Here is a 21,113-nt window from a genome sequence, read left to right on the forward strand (position 1 = left end):
TGTAAAACATTCGCCAAGCTAAGCGTTACTTAATCTTAAGTTTGACAAAGTACCTATATTTAAAGTCGATAAATCCGAATACATTACCTACAATGTACATTTTCATATGCGACCTTCTAAATAATTTATTCGATCGTACGATGCAAGAAAAACTACAAAACTTCGCGCAAAAACTATACATATACACTTGGAAGTAAGTAAGTAAAAACTACTAAGTGACGTCGTACCACGCAAGTCATCAGAACACTATTAAGATTAGCATATTAATGAAACAACAGTATTAAAAGTGTTAGTTGCTAGTTGTTGGTTATGCAAACGTTTTTCGCTTGGGCGGTGGCGAGGCGCTGGGCGGGCGGGGACCGCTCGCCAGTCGTCATGCACCCGCGGCCGGAGGTGCACGTCGCGTCCTCTCACGCTCGCACCCTCCGATCTCGCCGACTGGAGTGAGCTCGACCTCCCCTGCCCCCCGCCGTGCGAACTCCGCATGGTGACAGAGGGGACCACCAACAGTCACCAAAGTACCCCCCTAAATGGACATCAGGACATCGCGATATGAAAATTGACGTCTCACGAAAACTAGAGTTGTGTGTTCAGTGTGTTTTTGTGTTGTGTGTGAAGTAGGTAAGTGGGCGTTTATTGTTATTATAAACTTATTTACTGTGACGTGTTTTTGCAGTCAGCTGATACGAGTATTTGTTTAGTTTTAAACACGATTGAGTTTTGCAAGTATTTTTAAAGATGTACTTGCCTAAAAAGTGAACTTAATTTTAGAGGTTTTATCCTTGTTATGGGAAATCCAAATCGTAATAGGTGTGTAATTGAAAGCTTTCCTTAGTCTCGAGGAAAATCCGAGCAAAATGCTCGCTACGTGTAATCCCGCCAAAATTAATCCAGGTCTTATGTCAGGCAGGCTACAACATATTATATTGTATATTGTCGGCTATATTTTCAGTAAAACTGTAGCAGTCTCTTATCTCAGAGACAATGTATAACATTGTTCGCGGAATATATTATTACATACAATATCTATATGTTCATGAACAATGCGAGAGTTTAATGTAGTGAAGTACAAAAACTAAACAGTATAGTCGAAGTCTGGGTAGTTGTGACAAGGTAGTCAGTTCAACTCCTGGTATTTACAATTTTAATATGAACATATAAAGTGCATATTACCAACTCTATAGGAAAAATAAAATAATGCCTATTTTAATTACGCAAATGTGCTTACTGACGAAACATTTGTATATTCCTTAAACTTTCCCGTTGTACCTATTTTCTTTGACGCATAATTAATTTTTACCTCTCCATAGAGTTTCAATTTTCCTTAGACAAAGTCGACGTTATTTGTTAACGATACCTGTTGCTATTGGTCTTTATTTTTGCTATATCTTCTTAAAATATTGTTAATGTTGAGTGAGTCCAATCTAATGGAGCTAGTTACTCTTTAGAGGTACGTACTCTACACATTGATTATTACTTTAGTTACGAGTCCAATCTATCTTATGACTTTTCTACTGGAAATTACGCAATGTTAGAATTTTTCTTACTACCTAAACTGACTTCTTTACTATTACAGACAAATAAATAGACATATAAAAATGTAACAAGTAATATCTTAAATCACTTTATATTACAGACTACACGTCTAACTTTTTCAGACTACAAGACTTTTCAATAGACACTATTTACTCTGACCAAAAATAATATGTTCCATATTTTTTACCAGACTCAATGTCTACGTTTGTTATCTTAAAATATTTTAAGTAGTAATCGAGTATGGAATGTAGAGTATGTAGCGTATCAGCTATTAAGGCATAGAGTACGTAGATATTAAGGGATATCTCGCTTGTAAGAGTCAGTGAGGCAGAAGCGAAGGATTTACGCTCTTACAATATTGTGGGCTCTACTTGTTGAATGTAGCGCGTGGTTTTGTGAAGGATTTTCTAACTGTTCTTCGTTAAGTATTGAAGATGAATGATGGATGGATTATCAAGAAATCAGGTTTCAAGATATCGTACGTCGTTTTAAATATTCGAAATATTATTTTTGATATATAATAAAAAATGATAGAGATTTGTCAAATATTGGATATACAGACAAAGCATATCCAATTTCATTTTTATTCACAATAAATTGAAACATACAATATTAATTATTTAAATGTACATTAGTATGTTATTTAGTGTAGCGCTACTGAATACAATTTTGACGTCAACTACATATATATTTCTTATCCACACTTCACCTATAATTATGTCATTCCATACCAAAGGATAAGACATTACGTATCAATATTAACACTACAAGCAATCACGTTTACAACACAGCTAGCAAGATCTTGATGAGCACAAATGTTTGACTTATCTCGGTGCTCATTCAACTGTGCTGCTTCCTTTGTCCCATTGTTACGATGAGCATAACAAAACAAACACAATATACTTTTTACTCACTTCATAATATAATAAAAATTCACTTACACTCCATTTAAAGGTCAATAACCCCTCTAGTCGTGGTGGCTTGGTAAAGAACCTCTCAAGTATGAGTATGGCGTCGTCCTAATTGGCAGCGATCGCGCGATGGCGCGATGCGTTTTTCATCTAAGACGTCGTCCTAATTGACAGCGATTGTACGATGACACGATGCGTTCTCGTTGTTCGATGAGTTGAAACATACAGATTTCATCAGAGTGTCCTATTTGAACCTCGCAAGTGAGATAGTGAGATCGTGAGATGAAAAACGCATCGCGCCATCGTGCGATCGCTGCCAATTAGGACGACGCCTATGGGTTCGATTCCAGGAAAGTAAGTACCAATGCATCTTTTCTGAATTTGTATGTAGTTTCTAAGATTATCTTGGATACCAATGGCAGTATAACTGGGTTAAGGAGGCCAGATAGGCAGCCGCTTCTTATAGAACAAGCCTACTCAGCTGCATCCGATTAGATTGGAAGCCAAACGTAACATTTTTTTCAAAATCAATTTTCACGTCGTTCGGAAATTGTACAAAAAACTGCGTATCTGTTTTCTTGTTGAAGGTTATTTTGACACGTTCGGAAACCTTTTACTGCTCAGTAATACCGTGAAAGATGGGTCTTTTCATAAGGATTGAAAGAAAAAGGAAACAATAAAACCTAATGGATGGAAACAAGAAATCTGTTGTTTATCGCAGAGTTTTTAGGTTTATTGTTTGTTAAAAATATTTTAAAAGCTACCTGTAAAATTAGTATTTTATGTACCTACTTATCTCTATTGAAATCATACCTATTTAAAAATTCCGAAACAATTGGGAAATTCGTCAAACAGAAGCAATGTTTTATTCTTACAAAACACGAGAATTAAAACATTTACAACTTACTTTAAGTTGTTTTAACCTTCCTAATACCAATCTTATTACTAAACACTAGTTGACATTAAACACAAAATACTTACTCACGACATACTCCCAAAATATCTCCATTCAGACAGTAAGACATATGAAAAAGGACACATTACCTAGTGACCCCAAGCATCAATCATTCAAACTACTGACAAATAACTTTTGGGGGTCCCCGATGACCCCAGACTAATAGGAAAGACGGTTCGAATGAATTTCTAAGGAACCCCAATAATTTTCCTTCAAGTGACCGATCTTGACAGCTCTTAACCGTTGTCCAATAGTTTATGTCCATGATAATTTCTAAAAGGTACGTTTTATGGTTCCTGGTGAGGGCAATTGCAGGCTTTCTATATTTGGTAGGAAATGAAATCAATTTTCATTCATAAGATCATTCGCTACGAGCGTTCTATTTATTTATATCTGGCAGTAGTTGTCGCTAACTTGTTGTTTGGACTTCTATTAAAAAAGTGTTATTGGCTCAATATACAAAAAAATAGAAAACCTGGGCTTTATGTTAGAAATCGCCAAACCATCATGAGTCAAGCGTGGTGACTTACGCTCATCCTTCCTTCTCTGCATGAGAAGAGGTCTATATCCTGTCTGAAGGACAATGAAAAGGCTGATGATGATTTTCTCTATTTTATTAAATTAAATTGATCGAGTTCTTCAACATCCGAAAATAATTAGTTAAACAATTTACTGCTAAAATTCAAACCAGACCGTCTCTTCAATAAAATCCTTGACGTACAATAGAAACGGACTAATTTAATCAATTAGTATGAAATTCTGTTACTAGTCGAGACGGAACTTTTCTAATTAATCCATTGGTGTTAATGAAAAAGGTCTGACAATAACGAGTACCTTCAAAATGCTATTATTCTCTTTTTTAAGTTCGATGACCTGTACTTTCGGTTACAAATATATCCTGGAAATATTTATGATAGGCTAGGTACTATCCACCAATGACATGTATAGTATATTCCTGGAGACAATCAAATAAAATAAATCTGTAAAGGAGCTAGTCTTTATTGTTTGACAGTTTCAAACGATTTTTAGAGAAAGTGATACTTACATGTCACTGGTTGATAGTATTAAAAAAAATATATATCTTGTGTTTAAATTAAGTTTTTTTTTTAATCCGTACAATTACGTCTGACACGCGTACAATTATTGCGCCCACTGACGTTTGATTACGCATTTTGAAGAAACCCAAGATGGTTTCCTTATTTCTGTAATCGAAAACGGCCAGTGGGTTTTACTAGGGCAAATGACAGAAACAGTTCAAATATTTAGTTAAGATCAAAAGGGGTTTTCTAAAGGGTACTCCCTTGAAATGTACCTCGTAAATTTTTGGATCATCTTTGTGCTTCTATGCTCTCATAGAAAATAGATGAAAAGGAAAGAGAGAAAAATGATAATTTTATAAAGGGTAAATATTGCATAGAAAATGGAAAGTGCCTTATTAGGGTTTTATGAAAGGCATTTTTGCACAATTTTAAGGAAGTGACCAAAAAGGAATGTTTAAAATTTCTTCTACACAAATAAAATGCAATATCTACAAGCGTCCTCAGAAGTTATACCAACGTGTCGAATTAATAAATTACTAAGCCCTTTAAACATTATTAATGCACTAGTGTCATTATTTAACAGATATACTGCTTAATCTTAACCCTATTTACGCTGGTAAACAGCTGCATCCGCTTAGACTGGAAGCTGACCCAAACATAGTTGGGAAAAGGCTAGGTAGATGATATTTTTACCCTGGTGATGAACATCAGCAACATTTATCCAGATGATTGGAGTTATTTCCTCAGGACGCGAGCAGAACCGCGTACAAAAACTAGCAACAAATACGTACGTCTTAAAGTTACGGACATACGTTGATCGAGGCCACGCTATTTCGTCATGCTGACGCCTTCTGTTGACATAACATGCGCGGGATTTCCTGAATTAATAATACTTACTTGTTGCCGTTACAAGAATATTGAATCAGGTGTTTCAGGTAAAAAGATCTAGGTATAAGAATTACCTGAAGGTGTGGGATTGTTCGAAAGAGTCACCGCGGATCTAGTACCTAAAGGGCACTGGCTAGTGGCAACAGAAATACATCTTCTATGAAAATTTTAAGTGTCTGACTATCACGGTTCATGAGCTAGCATGGCGTAAGACGGAAGGGTAGACGGAGAGCAGTCTCCCGATTTACCCATTGAATACCTAAAAGAAAACTTCTAATTACCTACGTACTTATTTCAAATTGTGTTTCGCGAGACCTTGTCATAGATAACATAATAAGCGAAGTTAATTTTTACCAATTAAGTTACATTTATAAAACATCTCGGGGATGTCTTTTCCTAGCTTATTATAATTTTTACAGAGATTTTATTTAGCAGTTTATTTTTTATTATTTTAAAAGCCGTATTCGCGACAGAGAAAAAATAACACTGTCAGGAAAATCATCATATTGCGTAAGAAATATAAATCACTATTAATAATATTAATTAACGGTAGGTAATTGTTACAGAGCCAATAAGAATAATATGTTGGTTATAGAATTCCTATCGTTTGATTACCCTCCCAGTTGGCTGCGGGGGATGGAATGTTCTATAAATAAGAAATATTTTTTATATTCAAACAAGCCTAGTTTATGAAACGTATCCTTTTGTATGTAATCATAATAATGTATTTAATTCTGAAAAAAAATAAGTTCTAAAAACATGACTTAGGGAGTATTTTTACGAGATTTTACGACAGAATGTTTATAATATAATCATACTGTAATGTGAGTGTTGAACATACTATCAGGTTTCAACAAAACATTGTTATTGTACGACCCGTGTTTATCATACCATCTGAGTTATTATGCTACTGAATCCTATTAGTTTGAAGACGAGACCGTTTCGCAGTATTACGACGTTGATAGAAATACAGATTGGTGTAAAATGATGAAATTCTTCAATTTGTTTATCTTATCTAGTATTGACAAGTATTCGACATTTAATAACATGTCATCATCATCACTCTTAACCCTTTTCATACAATGAAGGGTGGTAAAAACAGATTACAAAAATGTCTACAGAAAAGATGAGGAGTAGAAGATTGTCATGGTATGGGCATGTAATGAGGAGGGATGATACGCATGCAACAAAGTTTGTGCTAAGTATGAATGTAAATGGATGGAGAGGAAAAGGAAGACCTAAGAAAAGATGGATGGATTGCCTGAAAGATGACATGAATAGGAAGGGAGTGAGTGCCAGTATGACGAGTGACAGAGGTAAATGGAAGAGAATGACATATTGCGCCGACCCGAAGTAAAATTGGGAACAGGGCAGGAGAAAGAAAGAAAATCATAAATCCATAATAATGTTGATAATTTAGATATTTTCTGGAATGTTATGGAATGTGTGTGGTATGGAATGCACGGCAATATCGGATTTGCCGTCTCATCAGGCTATGAGAGTGATGGAATAGTGAGTGCACTTGTGTCTGCGTAAATGCTTGTGCACTATAGTATGTCCTGCGCAACTGGCTGAACTCCTTTTATGAGAACAGCCGCCGTGGCTTAGAATCGACTGGGATGATTTCATCAAAAACATAACCTCTCACTTTAATCCTTTTTTTTTTTCTGTATTTGTCCACGATTAATTAGTTTTCTTTTGTAATAGAATATTTCCATGTTAACAAATCTCTTAGAAACTCTTATATTATAAACCTCAGCTGGTGGTGCAATATAAGTTTATTATTATATAGTCTAGAAGCGACGGGTAATTATGCTATTTAATTAGTCGTTTGTTTGTCTGCAACACTCGTGATATGCCAATATTTAGTTGTTATTGTTTTATAGTGATAAAAGATTTTTCTAGACTGTTTTTTAGATTAAATCAGTGTAGTTTGGCTACGGAAAGTAGTGTTACCTACTTGTCTGTACTATAAGAAAAACGTCCAAAGCTGATTATTAAATATTTATGATGATTTTTTCTGTGATATGGAACGGTTGAGTCATACAAAACTGCCTTTTTTAATTAGCATTTGTTCACTTTGTTGAAAACTTTGACGACATTTGAAAAATAAAATATTACATATTTTTTATTTTTTCAACTTAAGTGTATGTTTTACATATGACTCAGTAACTAAGTAGTCGTATATGCGATGACCTTAGTAAATTACAATCCATCTAACTTTTAGTAAAAAAACCTTTACAAATAATTCAAACTTTGAATTTCAAATAGAACTTTCAAAAAAGTTTTTATTCCACGCGATGATACTTTTTGAAACTGCACAGAATTTTAAATCAACTGCAGACGAAAGCCGTCTGAAAATTATAAATATTTAACGAATGTGAATTATTTAGCACAGTTTTAGTAAACTAAAATAAATAGAGATGAAAGAACCTTTGTAACTGAAAATATGGTTGAACCTTTTTAAAGGATTAAAAATGCATTTTTAAATTAAAATTGTATACTAATATTTTACTTTGTGATTGATGTTTATTATACAAATAAACTCAACGGCGGATCCAGGGGGTAGGTCACAAGGTCATGACCCCCCCCTGGGCCAGGTTCAAGACCTAAGAGGACCAATAATTGAAATGGTTAAACACGATGTTTTATATTTTTGTTATAAGTACTTATAAGATAATTTTTATTCCGAGTGAATAGGTAGATACCTACATAGTTACAGGTTGACTAGTTTTGCTGAAGAATTCGTGCTCGCAAAGGTCGCTCTCTATTCTTTATTTACTATTTATCCGTACCCAAAAGGAGGAAACGGGACCCTGTTACTAAGAATGCGCTGTCCGGGTCGTCTACATTACATGCTGTATCTCATGCAGGGCCGTCTTAACCTATGGTGCAGGGTGTGCGAATAACCTGGGCGCCTCGATATCTGGAAATTATGAAGAAATTACACCCGTTCGATAAGGAAGTTCCACATTGTATCATGATACTGACAAAAAAGTCGCCTTCGCTTTGTTGAATTGATTATTTTTAACTTTAACATCCTCAAACTAAGTGAAAAAATTCTATATCGCTACGCTCGCGAGTAAATGACTATGTCTGTGCTGTATTTCGGATTGTTTATTATTTTTATTGACGCACTGAATCAACGAACGCAATTGGCACTCGCTGTAATCATGGTTCCTTTTTATTTTTACGTAATTCCCAGTCTGATTTGTGAGTCTTCAAACAAATAATTTTAAAAAGTTCGCGCTCGCTGCGCTCGCGGCTACTTGTTGCTTTACAATGTACTTGATCACGTGCTTTTGTGTCGTAGGCTCAAAAAATTTCGCGCTCGCTTCGCTCGCGCAATATTATACAAGGTGTTGATTTGCATTTGTGCCATACGTCAGGAGGAGGACATAAAATACGTATATAATCGATTGGAATTGCAGTAGGCGGGAAATATCTAATATGCACTGCTTTTTTTGTCATTGTAATGTCGTAATATTTCAGAAGTAATCCAATTTTATGAATAATCGCTGCGTATGCTTTGTGTGAGGGCGCAGCACGGTTTTAAGGCCAGTAACACACGCGCCAAGTTTAAATACGGCTAGATGACATTGACGGAATTCCGAAAAAAAAAATAAAAAAAAACGTACCAATTTTTTTTTTGATTTGGGTTGAGAATCCTTAGCATAATTACATCCTTGAATATGGCACGGATGCAAATCAACAGCTTGTATACAAGGTGTTGATTTGCATTTGTGCCATAGCTCAGGAGGAGGACATACAATACCTAAATAATCCATTGGAATTACAGTAGATGGGAAATAACTAATATGCACTGCTTTTTTTGTCATTGTAATGTCGTGGTATTTCCGAAGTAATCCAATTTTATGAATGAAAGGACAATGGGCACTTTGTATGGGATTTGGTACCCGCTCCAACAGTAACGTATGATATATCATTAGAAAGGTATTTACGTGAACAATAATAAAAACTATGGGGCTTGCCTCAATTAGCTGTCCGATCCGAGTAACGATAAAAATTAAATCGACATGGAAACAAGTATGTCATCCATATATGCAAATTCATTAAGAGGCATATGTCGTCAGTATAATAATTTTAAACTCAGTTAATAGACATCTTAAATTGTTTGAGATACACTCTATTATAATCTAAAGGTTGTAATAGTCTATGGAGTCATACTACGGAAACACAATCGTCATCTGATTTGACAAAAGTTCAAAACATTTCTGAAAACACAACTAATCATTTTAGTTACATACTATCTTTAAACATACTGGCTTCCATGTACCTACACATTATATGAAATAAAAAAAAACCTGTTATTAAAACACGATAATCATTAAACATTAATTGATTGTAAATACTGAAAGACTTTCATCAAATACATAAGCTATATTCTGCGTGAACTGCAAAGGTTTGCACACAGACTTTTTTTAAAGCAGTGGGTAGGCAAACATTCTAAGAAGGCCAAATTCTTGTTTTTTTGTTACTTTACCAGTTTTTATTCAATACAGTTGGATTTAAGAACTACATCTACGTTGATGATTTATGAACATTATACATTCTATTAGACGATGTCACGCGAAATGGACAAGGAATTGGGACTAGTCGTCATAGTAAACATTTTTTGGCTTGCCAAGACCTACGCAATGGTACTAGAATCAACACTGTTGGACAGGGTACCAAAACGCCCATCGTCCTTTATGAGTGATCGTTGCGCATGCTTTGTGTTTGCGTTTGTGTGAGGGTGCAGCACGGTTTTAACGCCAGTAACATACGCACCAAGTTTAAATAAGGCTAGATGACATTTACGGAATTCCGAAACAAAATTAAAGAAAAAAAATTACGTACCAATTTTTTTATTGATTTGGGTCGAGAATCATTAGCATAATTACCTCCTTGAATATGGCACGGATGCAAATCAACAGCTTGTATACCTTGCCTTGATAACTTCATAAGTCAAATATAGCAAAAAAATATATTAATGGAGTCCTCAAAAACAAAACAGTTTGCGCTTCCGACTGCTTGTTACTTTACAGCGCTTTTTAAAACTTATGAACTTTTTGTGTCCCAAAATTTAAAAATTTGCGCGCTAATTTTTACAATAACGTTGTCCTGTTTTTAGTTCTTATTTATATTCCTTGTAAAGTACTTCGATCAGTATGTACTACTCAACGTGTTTCAATAGATACATAGGTGGCGCTTGGGTGATGATTGCACCCAGGCGCTACATGTGCTAGAGACGGCCCTGATCTCATGAATCCTTACCAGTAAGTAAGACAATTGAAGTTTTCACAGAAAATGTTTTACTGTTGCTGCAATAAAAAACGTACGCACATTTTCTGCGTACCTACACAATACTTTTCAAACGTTTAGTCTTCAACCTGAAAAAATTCTCGCGCTTGCTATGATCGCGCTTTCTTGTATTTGTGCTGTATATTTGTTATACAGCAAGAAAGTGTTTTTATCTACTTTTAGTCCTCGAACTGAATAAAAATTTTCGCGCTCGCTTCGCTCGCGCTTTTTTCAATTTCCCATCTGTGAATATGTCCAAGAAATCGCGTTCGCTTAGCTCGGACCATTTTCTACATAAAAACACTTTTTTAACCTTAGTCCTCGACCTGAACAAAAAATTTTCGCGCTCGCTTCGCTCGCGCTTTTTTGTTTGGCACGTCTGTGTGGTATTAATACGAGAAATTACGCTCACTCTGCTCAGGCCATTTTCTACATGAAAACACTTTTCTTAACATTCGTAAAAATTTCGAACTCGCTACGATCGCGCTTATTGTGTTTATACTACTACTTTTAATATTAAAAGAAACATACGCTACAATATAATACTTTTTGTGACTTGACCACGACTGTGTGACCCCCCCCTGGCGCCGAATCTGGATCCGCCCTTGAATAAACTTAATATAATATGTTGCTTTGTAGACATGAAATAATCTATTTTACAAAATCAAATAGCGACTCTCTTTGTATAAAAAAAATCATAACCAAAATTAAAATCAGTTCTTTTCACCAGATACAACAAAGGTTAGTTCGTTCTAGATATTCTGTTATCTACATCCGACCCCAAATCATCCTTGTTGCCGAGCTGTGTCCCCATTCTTGTACACCATACAACGTCATGTATCAAGAGGGTAGCCAACATAGAGAAGACCAGACTTCTCCAACTATGCTGACTTCAAATAACTGAGTATGTACGTACCCAGATGGCCCAATTCGCCTTTTTTTTTAGCGACGTTAAAAATCATCAAATGACCTCTCCCGCTGTGGGTTAGCAGCGGTGAGGGAGTGTCAGACTCTTACTGACTAAAAACCGTCGTGTTCCGTCGTAGGCCTTTTATGTACCAGGGCCGCGGTATCTCTTTCGAACAACCCACAGCCCCGGAGGCCCAATTCGGCTCAAATGCAGTTTTGGTTCATCCGTTTTCACTCCAACGGTCTTTCATAACATGCTAAAACATAATAATATAATCCGTTCCAAAAAATCCTCGCGTCCAACAGGTAGTAGGGAGCATTAGTTCTAATACATTGTGTGTGATAAGCGGTCTCATCATTTGTTATCACAGTGATAAATAAAGATAAGAGGGTGAGCACTTAGGCGAGTTATCTCGCGGGTCACAGTGGTCTTAAAATAGTTAGGCAATTTGTGACGCACGAGTACAGGATGATACTTGCGTGTTATTTTGGAACTGTTGGATTATGGTGACTGTACATTGACGAATATAAAAAAACACTGGTACGTAGCTGCATCCCATGAGACTGGAAGCCGACCCCAACATAGTTGGGAAAAGCCTCGGGAGATGATGAAATTGACGAATATCAGGATTAAATATGGAGGTGTGAACATTCATGATTAAGCAGTCCTTGAGTTTGATTCAGGAAATAAAAGGGCATAATATTTAGTTCTCGTCAAATATAAGACTATTACTCGAGCAGTAATTAAATAGTGTGTGGTGTTTTGTTCATACTTATTGACTATCGTGAAAATGGCTAGCCATGTTCAGACAAGCAAAGATTCTTTACGAAAAGTAAGTTGCTAAGCAAAATAATTATGCTCTACTTTGTGCATACGTATTTTATTGAAAGTCAATTAGTTTTTATTTCATGACATTCGTATGATTCTGAGAGGCCTAGATTCCTATATTGAAACTAAAACAATGAACCGTATGTACTCTTTATGATCAAGATTTATAAATTTGACCTCATGAAAATTGGAAGAGGAAATGACGTGGTAGATTCTATCAAATAACATCACGTCAATGTGTGGGAAAATCATGATTTTCAAACATTGTTTATCGAAGTTATCAATAAAGAAAATCTTGTAATTTACTTAACTAGCTTTAACTAGCTGCTGACAGTATGTATACTCTCTCGTAGACTCATAATATCGTATGAAGAAGTTTGAAAATAGTATAGAAGAGAATCCTGGTTGAATACTTGTAAGTCATACATATAATCGGTATATTAACTAGCTTTTTACTCGGTATCACCCACGTTCCGAGGGAATTTCTCCCACCCGGAAGAAAAGTAGCGTGCTTATGTACTTTTCCGGCCTCAAAACTTATCTTGGATGTTATGTTATATCTTATATGTTTACAAATAACGATTTCATTTCAACTGTGTACTAAACATTGAACTCGGTGCAGTAGGTTTTGCGTGACGATTAGACACAGACTTACTTTCGCATTTAAAATATAAGTAAGGATTGTAATGTCATTAAAAGAAATTTAAGGACCAGATAGAGACAGGACACTTTAACTAAATATAGCTCCGAGTACCTCTAGTCTGTTTGAATTAGACGTGGTCTGATAAACCGGTATTATGATTAATGCGTTTTTTATCTGTTAAACCTTAATGTTGTAGTTGTTATGACGTGCGTTCAGTAATGGCTGTGTTGCTCAATCACCAATAGGTGTTGTGTTTATATTGGTTTTGTGTTCAAATTTCGATTTGGGTTAGTCTTTGTCGCGTTTAGTTATTTAACGCTGTGGAATCTACTTTAGTTTTAAGCTGAAGAGTTTGCTTGAGCGTGATAATCTCAAGTGCTGCTGGATTGATATGACAAAATCTTTCAGTATATAGTTAACCTATATGTATATTGAGGAAGGCTATAGGCTACTTTTTATCTGAGTACACGGTATAGTTCCTACTATATGCGGGTGAAACCGCTAGCAGAAGCCAGTAATTTATCATTAGGTACTTACTCGGAATTTTATAGTTATTTTTTTTTTTTTGTGTTTCTTTTTTTATTTGTCACACAAAGTTAAGCTGATCTAATGTACTTTTGACTTTTAAAAAAAATACAATATTGTTGAAAGTATAGAAAGAATATTCAGTGAAAAAGAATAAAAGGTTTATCTAGAAAGCAAATTCATAAAGCAACTGTACCCACATAGTGCATTACGGATACCTAGAATTTTAGATAGAACACAAACCTTGTATTTCTAAGTTTCATTAAATATTTGGTGCTTTGGTGAATTATATTTTCATTTCTAAAAGAAATTAATTAAATTTTTAATCATTCGCCTTTTTTGCTTAAAAATGTTATGAAAGTTGAGTTTCATAAATGCTTTCGGTGTAAACGTAAAAATATCTTCGGGATCTTGTTAATTTTGTTTAACAATTTATCTCCCGAAGTTTCCTGAACAAATATTATTTTTGTACAAACTTTTAAGCTTTATCTTTTAATGTTTTACAAATAAAATTACTTATACTTAACTTCTATAATGCCAGTAGAGATAATAGGCAGTTGTGAAGTCAATTGACTCAATGTACCATTATTGGATTACTTTTAGGAAGAATACGTTAAAAAACTTAGTTTTCACGCATTTCCATGATTTTCAGCATTAAAATAGTATCTATTTACAAAACTTTCAGCTACTTTTTATGAACACATACTTCTATTCAACAGCTATGATTAAAATTATTCAGAAGATTGCTGTCAATGACATTCCTCACCCCTCAATTCACGTGCCACCTGAAAGGTCATTGACATCTCAAAATCCAGACTTGTCGCTTGCCTTGTTCCGTCAATATCACTCAAACATTGACGTACATCAGATGTTACCGTACTTATAAACAGCACATATTTGATTCAGCTGTTTTCGTGACGCCATTCATATTTCGTGCAACGAATCCAAAATACTCTTCATCTCGGTCTGACGTCATTATATAAATAACTTTCGCCGTCCACGAGTTCGTCAGACGTGTACAAAGAATCGATTTAAATACATTCTTGATTGCGGACTTTAGAATCGATATTGATCTTTGTGTAAATAAGACTGAAGTATTGAATTGAGGTGTTGTTAATCGAATTTATTTAATGTAAATAAGGAGTAAATACTCGATTAAATGTATTGTGAATTCGTTTTATTTTAAGTTGTGTTCGAAATGAGAGTTAATTGTTGATTTCGAATACTCTTTTCTCGTCTAATACAACATTTACATTGTGTTAAACATCTGTAGTACATTGTATGTGTCTTGTACATTTTGTTGGCAAGCTAAACAGGAATTTATGGCTGCATTTTCATGTATCGATTGTATGTATGTCAGCTATCAAAACAGTAGTGATTTATATGGGGATGCCCGGAACGTTGCATTGCTCTGATTGAAGTAGGACGAATGAGTATTTGTGCAAATGAAGATCTTATCGAACGTTATAAAGCTGCGATACTGAATACAAATATGTGTATAGCGTTTTCTTTTAGATACTTTCGTATGACTTTGTAAATTAATGAAAGTATTGAAAAAAAGTTATCGTTGTTTTTAATCATTTTAATTAGATTTTTTTATTAATTTACTTGACTTATATAGGCTTTCTGATTAGGGCTTATTTCTTACTTAAGAGAAGCTAGTCTTCAACTGACTTATAAAGAAAGAGAGCGATTCTCAATTTGGATATTTGTATTTTGCATACTTTATCGCCAGACCTTTACTTTCCATTAAATGTTTTAACATTTGTTATGCTGTGTACGGATTATTGTTGTACATGAGATAGTCAAATGTTTCTACCCCCGATCTCCACAGATCCCCCTTTACATACATATTTGATCCGTTCGATAAATTATCATGATTTGATAAGGGTTTCTGCAGTCGAATCTCGGCGATAGCTTTCGCCATGTTAAATATAAATTCGGCATGTCAATCACAATCCGTCTGTGGAAATCATTTTGAAAATGGTTTGGTTGTTCGTGTATTTTTTATATCAGTCATATGGTGTGTTATTTACTCCTAGAATTATTATGAAGTTTTATCTAAATTAGCGTTATATCGAAGTTTAATGTACATATTTTCTGTTCCTTAAAGAAATCTACAGAGTATTTAACCAAATTTCCAAACCTAAAAACTATTTTAAGGGCCTCGTCAATTCCAGCGGGGCCCAGTAGCGCCAAGGCCTGCCGGGGCTGCGGGTTGTTCGAAAGAGATACCGCGGCCGGCGCGGCGGTACATAAAAGGCCAATGACGGAACACGACGGTTTTTAGTCAGTATGGGTCAATTCCCACTGAAAGAGCAGCGGCCGGCAGCGGCCGTAAGAGCACGGACAATGTAAGAGCGCGGCGCGGCGCGGCGCCGCGCTGCGCCGCACCGCGCTCAATCACTTGCATTTACAGCCGCTGCCGGCCGCTGCCGGCCGCTGCTCTTTCAGCGGGGATTGACCCAAAGAGTCTCACACTCCCTCACCGCTGCTAACCCACAGCGGGAGGGGTCATTTGATGATTTTTGACGTCGTTAAATTACCTACTGTCTAAAAACATAGAAATTCATAATGTTACATGGACTTTTTACACCGACAATTATTTTATTGAATCTATCAAGTCAGTGTGTACTGTAGCGCGTGGTGCGCTAGGAACCGGGGATCTTCAGGATATTAAATTAAAACATTCAATAATAACTTTAACTTTGCGTTTATTCGTTGACTCGGGGGTGAAGTGACATACTTCAATATAAAAAACTTATTCTATGGAACAAATCGAATACATTTGAAATGATTGCCCGGTCAGTATCAAAAATATCTAACGAATAAAACCTTACAAACGAAAAAGTTTCTAACTACGTTACACGAGCTACGCCCTTAAGATAAAGTCGAAACTTTATCACAAAAGCGCAACTGTAGGCTGGCAATCATATTAAATGTCCCTACCTAAACAACCTAACTTAAAATTTACCTATGCGTGGAAATTAAAAACATGTCCCTCACAACGGGATAGTTTACAATAACATGTGAGTTGTTTACTTAAGTGTGCCAATCTGCACTGTAAGAAAACATGTTATCGTGAACTTTTTCGAGGCAAAACCACGCAAAAAGCCCCGAAACATGCCTCTAGTAGCAAAGGATATTCAAAGTGAACACCCGTCCTGAAGGGATTACTTTTCAAGCGAAGAAAAACTCTGTATTGATAACTTACAACTTCGCCGGACGCTAACGTGTCAGATGAAGGGATAAGTCACCGTTATCAAAGTTTCTCACCTAACGTGATACAACTAAACATCTTACCCAATAATTATTTTTTACAATTTTGGAATATTAAATAATAAATAAATCAAATATAGGGATCATAAATCTTCGGCAGAAACCATTGTGTCAAGCAAACACTCTTCGCGAGGCTATGCCCCTTATTGCGAAGTTGATCTCAACCTCAATTCACCATCCAAATATTTTTTTTTTCAAAACCAAATCAGATAATAATTTTGGGATCAGATTTACAGAGCAATATTAAAAAAACTTATAAAAATAACACAGGCTTGACCACATTGGTTATCTTCATCTTCCTTCATATTGAAGATGAAGTAGCTCTGCCGTGGACATCATCTTCTCACGAAGATGAAGTAGCTCACCTTCTTATCCCTTCACCGGCAATGCTCGTACAACTCGTTCCAGGTAACATGTAATAATAAAATAAATTTAAGAAAAACCATACTATAATAATCAAGACAATTATTTATAACCTAGCATTAAATGGTTTTAATCTATTTACATGAACTATATCTCTAAATCTCCTATTATTTAACTTTCTAATTACATAATTAACATCAGAAATTTGTCGAACAATCTCATATGGACCTTTATATAATCGACACAATTTCATACTTCTATTACCAATGCGCCTAGGTGTAAAAACCATTACCAGTTGATTTGGACTAAAACGCCTAGTCTTTGCCTTTCTATCATATACTATTTTCTGTTTTAATTGAGCCTTCCTAATATTATTCAAGGCTTTCCGGCATAACATATTATGTATATTATGTCTTCTACTAAAATCAACCTCACTACTCCTATTATCATTTACTCTTATATCTGTCTGAAATAATGGTTCTTTAGCGTACATAATCATATAGGGCGATATTTTAGTACTAGCATGCTTACTAGTGTTGTACGCATAACAAACTAACGGTATATAATAACACCAATTACGCTGATCCCCAGAAACATACATTGATAACATTTGTGTTAATGATCTGTTAAATCTCTCAACTAAACCATTAGAGGCTGGCTGAAAAGCTGTCGTGAAACATGACTTCGCTCCAAAATAATTAATAGTGTCCCTAACTAAATGTGACGTAAAAACCGAACCCCTATCCGAAATAACTTCTTTCACGCCTCCTAGTCGACAAAATATTTCTTCAATCAGAAATTCACTCACACTCTGCGCTGTCGCTCTAGGAACTGCCTTACATATCGCATACTTAGAAACATATTCCACGGCTACAATCACAAATCTATTACCATTTCTCGACTTCCTAAAAGGACCTAGTATGTCTATACCTATCTTTTCCATCAAATGGTTTACCCCTCCACCAAATTGTAGCGCGTGGTGCGCCAGGAACCGGGGATCCTCAGGATATTAAATTAAAACATTCAATAATAACTTTAACTTTGCGTTTATTCGCTGACTCGGGGGTGAAGTGACATACTTCAATATAAAAAACTTATTCTATGGAACAAATCGAATACATTTGAAATGATTGCCCGGTCAGTATCAAAAATATCTAACGAATAAAACCTTACAAACGAAAAAGTTTCTAACTACGTTACACGGGGGGTGAAGTGACATACTTCAATATAAAAAACTTATTCTATGGAACAAATCGAATACATTTGAAATGATTGCCCGGTCAGTATCAAAAATATCTAACGAATAAAACCTTACAGTACTTAACTGTTTTTAAATATTCTGTCCACATAAATTGGCAGACAGTTACATTAGTTTTATTGTAATTAACTTTCTTTTGTCAGTGCGTCTGGCATAAAAATCGTCTTCAATGCAATGCATTGAGGAAAATGTCTAGGCTTACATCATATTATGAATGAAGTATGAATTCCAATGAGATCTGTACGATTAGACAAATTGGCAGAGCTCAAACAAGTGTGCGTGGCTAAGTTAAAGATCAAGCAAATGCTTGTGGCTGTGGACATGACCATATTAAGTTATTATGGATCAAGACAAGGCCCTCTGTAGATCCCGGCTATCATTTCGACATCTTTGGCAGTCGTTAGGGGTAGTCAGAAGCCCGAAAATCCAACGGGACGGGTCGCAATGAACGGGTAGTTAAATTATTAGTCATTATATTGTCAGTTATCCCTGTAAGGCCCAAGGCCACCGACAGCATAAATAGTATTTTTTTAAACAACTGATTACTATGATTTTTTAAATTCAATTTTTCAAAGCAGGAAACAGAACAGTTCTTTTAAGAAAATCGGTCCTTTATGATGTCGGTAAACTTGAGCCTTAATACATATAATATTCCCGTAATGTTTTCTCCCAGCTGGCTGCATCCGTACAGTTTCGTTGCACCGCGTCAGCATAAACGCGCGTTATCTTGTACGTACAGTCGCGAACAGCGGATGTTTTGTATTGTTGGATAAAATATTTTCAATGCACTGATTCTTCTATAGAAATCGCTTTTATTGTCATATTATTTTATTTTAAAACTTTTATTTTGTTGAGATACTGCTGCATTAGAGTGTACCTATAAGTATCAGATTACAAAAAATCTGATTGAAGAATTCAGATCTATGTAGTTCCCAGTGGGGCCCAGGACCAAGGACCAGGGCCAAAGCCTGCCGGTGCCTTGGCATTATCCGAAAGAGTTACGGCGGCCCTGCTTCATAAAGGGCTTCAGAAGGAACATGATGAGTTTGAGTCAGTAAGAGTCTGACACGGTAAAGGGGATGATATCCCATCAAGAAAAGGTCTATGTAGTTATGTAAATTTTTTACCTATTGCTATAGGTAATTAATTTGTTGTTTTTGTGCATAATTTTATAATTTATCTAATGTGGTAATAAAATCGTCATAATATATTATACTTTAAAAATGCAACAGCAATTCCAAATGAAAACCGTCGAAACGAACAAACGAATAAAACTTTCTTGATAAAATATTTTCATAACACGTTTCGGTTATTTTCGAGGCGTCCTATAATAACGAGGTGAAGGTGGAATTCCGTGCTTTTATTTATAATCATAACAATTATCTGAATCTCGTATAAGAGTTTTGTTTTGTTTACTCGTAAGGTTACTAACTGTTCCCCACGATTTCACACACTTCTTCGCAAATCACTTGCCGCAACCGGGTAAAATGAAGCCTTTACCTATCTTTACTCGGGCCAATGTGTGTATTTTTCATTTGAGTCGGTTCAGTTATTTAGGATGGAAACACGTTAGACAGAGCTACTTTTGCATTTGTAATATTAATATTACTTTACCTCCTATAAAACTACAGAAACTTAGCGTAAAGCTGCTGAGAGTTTATTTAGTAAATAATAATCTTAAAAATTGGCCCTTCGATGACACTTTAGCCTGAAAGCTTTAGCTTTTTGGACATTTAGCGTTGACAAGTTTTAGTTCGTTAACAAAACAGTGTGAGAGCAAATTCGTGTACTCGTTAATAACAATGGGCGTTGTTATTGGTTTTATATAATTTATCGTTTTTTTTTTTTCAAATAAAAATTGACTGAGATATGTGTATTTGTCTTCTTAGCATAGACCTACTAGGACACTCCCGTCATCAGGATTAAAAAGTAACGTAGGTATTTCCGTCTCCGTGGTACGTCCTATCTCTATGCCAAAAATCTCAACCACTTCACTGTTTTACCGTGATTGCGTATCACACATACAGACAAAATTACTTTCACATTTTTAATGTTACCGTACCTAATTTTCAAATAACATTTCAGAGACAATAAAACGAAAATTTAACAATCAAAGTGGAATTCAATTACAGCCGGTCGAGTGCCCATTTGACCGTCAAGCACTCCCTTTGGTCACAAACATTATAATGAAGGCCCATTAAAGTAATTAATAATTCTAAAGCAACCTTTGTCGGCTATGACAACGGGTTAAGCCCTTATTTTGTATAACTAACTTAAGTTTACAATTGTATTTGGATTTTAGGCTTTAATTTATAGAATTTACAGTCGCTTTTGCAATGGTTCGTTTGTGAAAAATCGTGTGTTCTATGGCCTGAAAGTTTTTTATGTGGGTGTTTTGGGTATATTGTTAATAAATGTTATAGTATAGGGTATATTGTTAATGGTTTGTTGGTATTTTTATCGATGTCTGTTTAGCAGTTATTTTTATAATAATTAATCTGGGGTAGAAACAATCTCTAATGAAAAAATTTTTGAGAAGTTTTTTACTCCTTTTGCATATGGTTTTCATCGATAGAACCTGTTATAGTCCACTGAAGTTCACAGAATCGTCGAACAACAAGTTCAAATGCCGAAAACGTTCTATTTTCCTGCTATTTTTCATCACAAAAATCG

The 21,113-nt window shown here is 35.3% G+C and overlaps 1 protein-coding gene across 2 annotated transcripts in view; it reads left to right on the forward strand.

Moving 5' to 3' along the window:
- Positions 1-379: 379 nt before the first annotated feature.
- The window catches only part of LOC124638583 (high affinity cAMP-specific and IBMX-insensitive 3',5'-cyclic phosphodiesterase 8), a 227,686-nt gene continuing 206,952 nt past the window's right edge, over positions 380-21,113 (forward strand). For both annotated transcript variants that reach the window (XM_047175604.1, XM_047175605.1), the window contains exon 1: positions 380-621. The gene's annotated coding sequence lies outside the window, so the exon portion shown is untranslated. The remainder of the gene's footprint in view (positions 622-21,113) is intronic.

The sequence above is a fragment of the Helicoverpa zea genome, chromosome 17, assembly GCF_022581195.2.
Source record: "Helicoverpa zea isolate HzStark_Cry1AcR chromosome 17, ilHelZeax1.1, whole genome shotgun sequence".
Taxonomy (NCBI): domain Eukaryota; kingdom Metazoa; phylum Arthropoda; class Insecta; order Lepidoptera; family Noctuidae; genus Helicoverpa; species Helicoverpa zea.